This window comes from Arachis hypogaea, chromosome 9 (assembly GCF_003086295.3).
Source record: "Arachis hypogaea cultivar Tifrunner chromosome 9, arahy.Tifrunner.gnm2.J5K5, whole genome shotgun sequence".
In the NCBI taxonomy this organism is placed as follows: Eukaryota; Viridiplantae; Streptophyta; class Magnoliopsida; order Fabales; family Fabaceae; genus Arachis; species Arachis hypogaea.
The window spans coordinates 33,304,892-33,313,922 of record NC_092044.1 but is presented as its reverse complement, the minus strand read 5'-3'; the positions used below and the strand labels follow the sequence as shown (position 1 = coordinate 33,313,922).

At 40.4% G+C, this 9,031-nt stretch overlaps 1 non-coding gene across 1 annotated transcript; it reads right to left on the bottom strand.

Annotated features, from left to right (window-relative positions):
- Positions 1-6,740: 6,740 nt before the first annotated feature.
- On the bottom strand, positions 6,741-6,848 carry LOC112713132 (small nucleolar RNA R71). Its single transcript, XR_003158107.1, has one exon. It is a non-coding gene; the product is annotated as a small nucleolar RNA R71 (small nucleolar RNA).
- Between the last annotated feature and the right edge of the window lie 2,183 nt (positions 6,849-9,031).

Genomic DNA, 9,031 nt, shown 5'->3' with positions numbered 1-9,031 from the left:
AATGATTCTCAATGAAAGTCCAGCTAAAGACAGTAAAGAAGCGCTTGCTGGGAGGCAACCCAGTCATTAGTAGGTTGTATGATTTGTTCTTACAGAGGCAAGTATCAAAAATGAAGGAATTCACAGAGTTACAGAAGGATTCAGCTCAAAAAGCAGAGAAAAAGAGCTTACTGGCAAAAAAACGCCAGTAAGGGGCATTTTGGGCGTTAAACACCAGAATGGGTACCATTCTGGGCGTTTAACGCCAGGAATGGTACCATTTTGGGCGTTAAACGCCAGAATGGGCACCATTCTGGGCGTTTAACGCCAGGTGTGCAGCATCCTGGGCGTTCAGAAAAACACCCAGTGCTAAAGGCTTTCTGGCATTTAACGCCAGCCAGGGCACCTGGCTGGGCGTTAAACGCCCAAAAGGGGTGCCAATTGGGCGTTAAACGCCAGAATGGGTGCCATTCTGGGCGTTTAACGCCAGAAAGGTGGGGGACCATAATTTTGTTTTCAACTCAGATTTTTTCAAACTTTCCTTTTCTTTCCCATATTTTCCTACAAAAACACATTTCAATCTTTCATCATTCACTTTCAAATTTTCAAAATCATTCTTCAAATCTTCCAAATCATTCCCAAATTTTGCTCAAAAACTCACCCTTCTTTCAATTTCTTTCCATATCTCCTCAAATCTCCTTTCAAATTTTTCTTTTTTTCGAAAATCTTTCCCCCCCCCACTCTATAAATAAACGTTTGGCACCCTCTTTCCACCACACCATTCGAATTTCCTCTTCCTCTCTCTCTCTCTCCTCTCTTCTTTCTTTTCTTTTTGCTTGAGGACAAGCAAACCTCTAAGTTTGGTGTGCTTTTCCGTGATCACTAAGCCAAGATTCATCAAGATCATGGCTCCTAAGGGAAAACAAACCAATTTAAGAGGAAAGAAAGAGAATAATCCAAAGAATCTTTGGAATCAAGAGAAGTTCTTAACCAAAGAACATGAAGACCATTATCACAAAATAATGGGTCTGAGGTCAGTGATCCCGGAAGTTAAATTTGATCTGAAAGAAGATGAATATCCGGGGATCCAAGAGCAAATTCGAAATAGAGGATGGGAAGTTCTGACCAATCCTGAAATAAAGGTTGGAAGGAACATGGTTCAGGAATTCTACTCTAATCTGTGGCTAACAGATAAGCAAAGAATGACTGGAACTGCTTACCATACTACAGAACCATGGTCAGAGGGAAAGTTATGTACTTCCATCTGGACAAATAAGAGAAATCTTCAAACTACCTCAACTGCAAGATGATCCTGATTCCTTCAATAGGAGGATGGTGAGAGTAGATAAAGGGTTGGATCAAGTTCTAGAGGACATATGCCTCCCTGGGACTAAGTGGATAACCAACTCAAGAGGGGAGACCTCAAGCCAATTGCAAGAGGTTGGCTAGACTTTATTGGGCGTTCCATATTGCCCACTAGCAACCGTTCTGAGGTCACCATCAAGAGAGCAGTGATGATTCATTGCATTATGCTTGGAAAAGAAGTGGAGGTCCATCATGTGATTGCTTGTGAGATCTACACAATTGCAAATAAGAATTCCACTGTAACCAAATTGGCTTACCCAAGCCTGATCTCCTTGCTCTGTAAAGAGGCTGGGGTGAAGATGGAAGCAGATGAATTCATACCCATTGAACGGCCAATCACCAAGAAGTCAATGGAAGGAACAAGAGAAGCAGGGGCGTGAACTCCAAGAGTTGAAACGCCAAAAGCTCTCCTCTCAAGCTGAGGGAGCATCCACTTCTCAAAATCAAGGTTGTTGAGTCCTAACTCTGTGAAAACCTCTATCATTAGGAGCCTATTTTTCGTTCTTATTTTGTTTCTATTTTTATTTTTCTGTTTGGTTTCATCTTATATCTATTTTTGAGTTTTGTTCTTAATTCATAATTAATAAAATTTAGAGTTTATGCCTTAAAGATATGAATGTCCTATGAATCCATCACCTCTCTTAAATGAAAATGCTTTAATCACAAAGAACAAGAAGTACAGGATTTCGAAATTTATCATTGAAACTAGTTGAATTAGCTTGATGTGGTGACAATACTTTTTGCTTTCTGAATGAATGCTTGAACAGTGCATATGTCTCTTGAAATTGTTGTTTTGAGAATGTTAAAAATTGTTGGCTCTTGAAAGAATGAGGAAAAAGAGAACTGTTATTGAGGATCTAAAAATCATTGGATTGATTCTTGAAGCAAGAAAAGCAGTGGATACAAAAAAAAGTAAAAAAAATATTTTCGAAAAAAAAAGAGAAAAGAAAAAGAAAAAGAAAGAAATAAAGTTGTGATCCAAGGCAACAAGAGTGTGCTTAAGAACCTTGGACACCTCTAATTGGGGACTTTAGGAAAGCTGAGTCACAATCTGAAAAGGTTCACCCAATTATGTGTCTGTGGCATGTATGTATCCGGTGGTAATACTGGAAGACAGAGTGCTTTGGGCCACAGCCAAGACTCATACACTAGCTATGTTCAAAAATCATATTGCTCAACTAAGAGAATCAATAACACTATCTGAGTTCTGAGTTCTTATAGATGCCAATCATTCTGAACTTCAAGGGATAGAGTGAGATGCCAAAACTGTTCGAAGGCAAAAAGCTACTAGTCCCGCTCATCTAATTGGAGCTATGTTTCCTTGATAATTTGGAGTCTATAGTATATTCTCTTCTTTTTATCCTATTTTGATTTTCAGTTGCTTGGGGACAAGCAACAATTTAAGTTTGGTGTTGTGATGAGCGGATAATTTGTATGCTTTTTGGCATTGTTTTTAGTATGTTTTTAGTATAATCTAGTTAGTTTTTAGTATATTTTTATTAGTTTTTAGCTAAAATTCACTTTTCTGGACTTTACTATGAGTTTGTGTGTTTTTCTGTGATTTCAGGTATTTTCTGGCTGAAATTGAGGGACCTGAGCAAAAATCTGATTCCGAGACCAAAAAGGACTGCAGATGCTGTTGGATTCTGACCTCCCTGCACTCGAAGTGGATTTTCTGGAGCTACAGAAGCCCAATTGGCGCGCTCTCAACGGCGTTGGAAAGTAGACATCCTGGGCTTTCCAGCAATATATGATAGTCCATACTTTGCTCAAGATTTGATGGCCCAAACCGGCGTTAAAAGTCACCTTCAAGATTTCCAGCGTTAAACGCCGGAACTGGCACCCAAATGGGAGTTAAACGCCCAAACTGGCATAAAAGCTGGCGTTTAACTCCAAGAAGAGTCTCTACACGAAAATGCTTCATTGCTCAGCCCAAGCACACACCAAGTGGGCCCGGAAGTGGATTTTTATGTCATCTACTCATCTCTGTACACCTTAGGCTACTAGTTTTCTATAAGTAGGACCTTTTACTATTGTATTTTCATCTTTTAATCTTTGGGACATCTAGTTCTTAGATCATTGGGAGGCTGGCCTCACGGCCATGCCTAGACCTTGTTCTTATGTATTTTCAACGGTGGAGTTTCTACACACCATAGATTAAGGTGTGGAGCTCTGCTGTACCTCGAGTATTAATGCAATTACTATTGTTCTTCCATTCAATTCCGCTTGTTCTTTATCCAAGATATCACTTGTTCTTCAACTTGATGAATGTGATGATCCGTGACACTCATCATCATTCTCACCCATGAACAAGGTGACTGACAACCACTCTTGTTCTACAAGCGATCAAGGCTCTAGTGAATATCTCTTGGATTCCTGATTGCACGATGCATGGTTGATCGCCTGACAACCGAGTGCTCGTCTGACAAACAAGCCAACCATTCCGTGAGATCAGAGTCTTCGTGGTATAGGCAAGAACTGATGGCAGCATTCAAGAGAATCCGGAAGGTCTAACCTTGTCTGTGGTATTCTGAGTAGGATTCAATGACTGAATGACTGTGACGTGCTTCAAACTCCTGAGGGCGGGGCGTTAGTGACAGACGCAAAAGAATCACTGGATTCTATTCCGGCCTGATTGAGAACCGACAGATGAATTCCGCTATGCTGTGACAGAGCATATGCAATCGCTTTCACTGAGAGGATGGGAGGTAGCCACTGACAACGGTGAAACCCTTGCTTAAGCTTGCCATGGAAAGGAGTAAGAAGGATTGGATGAAGACAGTAGGAAAGCAGAGAGACGGAAGGGAAGGCATCTTCATGCGCTTATCTGAAGTTCCTACCAATGAATTACATAAGTATCTCTATCTTTACCTTTGTGTTATTTTCGTTCATCACCATTACCATTTGAGTTTGCCTGACTAAGATTTACAAGATGACCATAGCTTGCTTCAATACTAACAATCTCCGTGGGATCGACCCTTACTCGCGTAAGGTTTATTACTTGGACGACCCAGTGCACTTGCTGGTTAGTTGTGCGAAGTTGTGTAATGCCATGGTATTGAACACCAAGTTTTTGGGGTTCATGACCGGGGATTATGAGAGTTGTGAAAAAGTATTGTTCACAATTTCGCGCACCAAGTTTTTGGCGCCGTTGCCGGGGAATGTTCAAGTTTTGAGCAAGCTTTTGGTAACATCAGTGCCAAGATCCGGCAACAACACCAAGTTTTTGGCGTTATTGCCAGGGATTGTTCAGTTTGGACAACTGAAGGTTCATCTTGTTGCTTAGATTAGGTATTTATTTTTTTCGAAATTCTTGAAGATGAGTTCTAGAGTTTCATGATGATTTGTTGAAATCTGGCTGGCTGAGAAGCCATGTCTAATTTCATTGGACCGAGGTTTCAACTTATCACCACAAGAGCTTGTTGATTCTTATCAATCTTGCTTTTGGAGCAGTGATCTGCTAAGGCTTGGCTGGCCTTTGGCCATGTCTAGTGTTTTGGACCGAAGCTTTCTCTGAAAGCTTGGCTGGCTGTGAAGCCATGTCTAATTCCTGGACCGGAGTCTTAGACTAGCATTGCACTGATTCCTGGAATTCTCATTAAGAATTTTGATACCTTTTTCCACTTGATTTTCGAAAAACACAAAAAAATTAAAAAAAATCATAAAATCCAAAAATATTTCTTGTTTGAGTCTAGTGTCTCATCATAAGTTTGGTGTCAATTGCATGTATTCATTCGTGTATCTTGGTGATCTTCAAGATGTTCTTGATGATTTACTTGCTCTGATCTTTGAATTCTATTGACTTGAGTGTCTTGTGTATCTCATTTGCATTTTCATTTTGTTAGTGTCAGTAGTATACAAACTGCTAAGTTTGGTGTCTTGCATGCATTGTTATTTGATTCTTGTTGCATTTTGGTTTGTCCTTATTATTAAAAATCCAAAAATATTTTTAATTTGTGTCTTTTCAAGTCAATAATACAGAGAATTGAAGATTCAGAACATACAGCAGAGGAATTGCACAGAAAAAGCTGGGCGTTCAAAACGCCCAGTGAAGAAGGACAGACTGGCGTTTAAACGCCAGCCAGGGTACCTGGTTGGGCGTTTAACGCCCAAAAGGGTAGCATTTTGGGCATTAAACGCCAGAATGGATACCATTCTGGGCGTTTAACGCCAGGATGGCTAGAAGGGAAGATTTTGTTTTCAAATCAAATTTTTTTTAGTTTTCAAAATCTTTTCAAAATCAAATCTTTTTCAAATCAATTTTCCAATCAAATCTTCTTCAAAACCAATTTCTTTCCATTTTTTAAGATACTTACTATCAATCAATGATTTGATTCAACATTTCAAGTATGTTACCTTTTCTGTTGAGAAAGGTTTAATGTTTGAATCATATATTTTCTTGTTAGTCAAGTTTTTAATTTTCAAATCAAATCTTTTTAAAATGTTTTTCAAATCATATTTTCTCAATCACATCTTTTTAAAACTAATCATATCTTCTTAACCACATCTTTTTCAAAATAGTTTTCAATCAAATCTTTTTGATTTCTAATTTCAAAATCTTTTTCAAAAATCACTTGATTTCTTTTCCATTTTCATTTTCGAAAATTAAGTAATGTTTTTCAAAAATGTTTTCAAAATTTTTCACTTAATTTTCGAAAATTACTTCCCTCCTTCTCACATCCTTCTATTTATGGACTAACACTATCCCTTAATGCAAAATTCGAACTCCATTTTCTCTTATAAGTTCGAATTTTCCACTTCTGTCTTCTACTCTTCTTTTCCTCTGACACCTAAAGGAATCTCTATACTGTGACATAGAGGATTCCACATTTTCTTGTTCCCTTCTCTTTCTTATGAGCAGGAGCAAAGACAAAGGCATTCTTGTTGAGGCTGATCCTGAACCTGAAAGGACCTTGAAGAGAAAGCTAAGAGAAGCCAAAGCACAACTCTCTTTAGAGCACCTGAACGAATTCTTCAAGGAAGAAGAACACATGGCAGCCGAAAACAACAACAATGCCAACAATGCAAGGAAGGTGCTGGGTGACTTTACTGCACCTACTCCCGACTTCTATGGGAGAAGCATCTCTATCCCTGCCATTGGAGCAAACAACTTTGAGCTTAAGCCTCAACTAGTTTCTCTAATGCAACAGAATTGCAAGTTCCATGGACTTCCATTGGAAGATCCTCATCAGTTTTTAGCTGAGTTCTTGCAAATCTGTGACACTGTTAAGACTAATGGGGTTGACCCTGAGGTCTACAGACTTATGCTATTCCCTTTTGCTGTAAGAGACAGAGCTAGAACATGGTTGGACTCTCAACCTAAAGAAAGCCTGGACTCTTGGGAAAAGCTAGTCAATGCCTTCTTGGCAAAGTTCTTTCCACCTCAAAAATTGAGTAAGCTCAGAGTGGAAGTCCAAACCTTCAGACAGAAGGAAGGAGAATCCCTCTATGAAGCTTGGGAAAGATACAAACAATTAATCAGAAAGTGTCCTTCTGATATGCTTTCTGAATGGAGCATCATAGGTATTTTCTATGATGGTCTCTCTGAACTATCCAAGATGTCTTTGGATAGCTCTTCTGGAGGCTCTCTTCATTTGAAGAAGACGCCTACTGAAGCTCAAGAACTGATTGAAATGGTTGCAAATAACCAATTCATGTACACTTCTGAAAGAAATCCTGTGAACAATGGGACTAGTCAGAAGAAAGGAGTTCTTGAGATTGACACTCTGAATGCCATTTTGGCTCAGAACAAAATATTGACCCAACAAGTCAATATGATTTCGCAAAGTCTGTCTGGAATGCAAAATGCACCAAGCAGTACTAAGGAGGCTTCATCTGAGGAAGAAGCTTATGATCCTGAGAACCCTTCAATAGAAGAGGTGAATTACATGGGAGAACCCTATGGAAACACCTACAATCCTTCATGGAGGAATCATCCAAATCTTTCATGGAAAGATCAACAGAGACCTCAACAAGGTTTCAATAACAATAATGGTGGAAGAAACAGGTTTAGCAATAGCAAACCTTTTCCATCATCTTCTCAGCAACAAACAGAGAGTTCTAAGCAGAATACCTCTGACTTAGCAACCATGGTCTCTGATCTAATCAAAACCACTCAAAGTTTCATGACTGAAACTAGGTCCTCCATCAGAAATTTGGAAGGACAAGTGGGTCAGCTGAGCAAGACAATTACTGAACTCCCTCCAAGTACTCTCCCAAGCAATACAGAAGAAAATCCAAAAGGAGAGTGCAAGGCCATCAACATGGCCGAATTCTGGGAGGAAGAAAAGGCAGTGAACGCCACTGAGGAAGACCTCACTGGACGTCCACTGGCCTCCAATGAGTTCCCCAATGAGGAACCATGGGAATCTGATGCTCAGACTGAGACCATAGAGATTCCATTGAACTTACTCCTGCCATTCATGAGCTCTGATGAGTATTCTTCCTCTGAAGAGGATGAGTATGTCACTGAAGAGCAAGTTGCTAAATACCTTGGAGCAATCATGAAGCTAAATGACAAGTTATTTGGAAATGAGACTTGGGAGGATGAACCCCCTTTGCTCACCAAAGAACTAGATGACTTGTCTAGGCAGAAACTGCCTCAAAAGAGGCAGGATCCTGGGAAGTTTTCTATACCTTGTACCATAGGCACCATGACCTTCAAGAAGGCCTTGTGTGACTTAGGGTCAAGTGTAAACCTCATGCCCCTCTCTGTAATGGAGAAGCTAGGGATCTCTGAGGTGCAAGCTGCAAAAATCTCACTTGAGATGGCAGACAACTCAAGAAAACAAGCCCATGGACTTGTAGAGGGTGTTCTGGTTAAAGTTGAAAACCATTACATCCCTACTGATTTCATAGTCTTAGAGACTGGGAAGTGCATGGATGAGTCCATTATCCTTGGCAGACCCTTCCTAGCCACAGCAAAGGCTGTGATTGATGTTGATAGAGGAGAGCTGATCATTCAAGTGAATGAAGAATCCTTGGTGTTTAAAGCCCAAGGATATCCCTCTGTCATCATGGAGAGGAAGCATGAAGAGCTTCTCTCAAAATAGAGCCAAACAGAGCCCCCACAGTCAAACTCTAAGTTTGGTGTTGGGAGACCACAACCAAACTCTAAGTTTGGTGTTGAACCCCCACATTCAAACTCTAAGTTTGGTGTTGGGAGGTTCCAACACGGTTCTGAGCATTTCTGAGGCTCCATGAGAGTCCTCTGTCAAGCTAATGACAGTAAAGAAGCGCTTGTTGGGAGGCAACCCAATGTTTTATAATTAACTATTTTCTTTTGTTATTTTATCTTTTTTGTAGGTTGATGATCATAAGAAGTCACAAAAACAATGAAAAAAGCAAAAACAGAATGAAAAACAGGAAGAAAAACAGCACACCCTGGAGGAAGAACTCACTGGCGTTTAAACGCCAGTGAGGCTAGCAGTTGGGCGTTTAACGCCCAGTCTGGCACTATTCTGGGCGTTTAACGCCAGAAAGGGGCACCAGACTGGCGTTAAACGCCAGGAAAGGGCAAGAACCTGGCGTTAAACGCCAGAAATGGGCACCAGCCCGGCGTTTAACGCCAGAATTGGCTCAAAACGTGTTTTTGAATGCCATTTGGTGCAGGGATGACTTTTCCTTGACACCTAAGGATCTGTGGACCCCACAGGATCCCCACCAACCCCACCACCCTCTCTCTTCT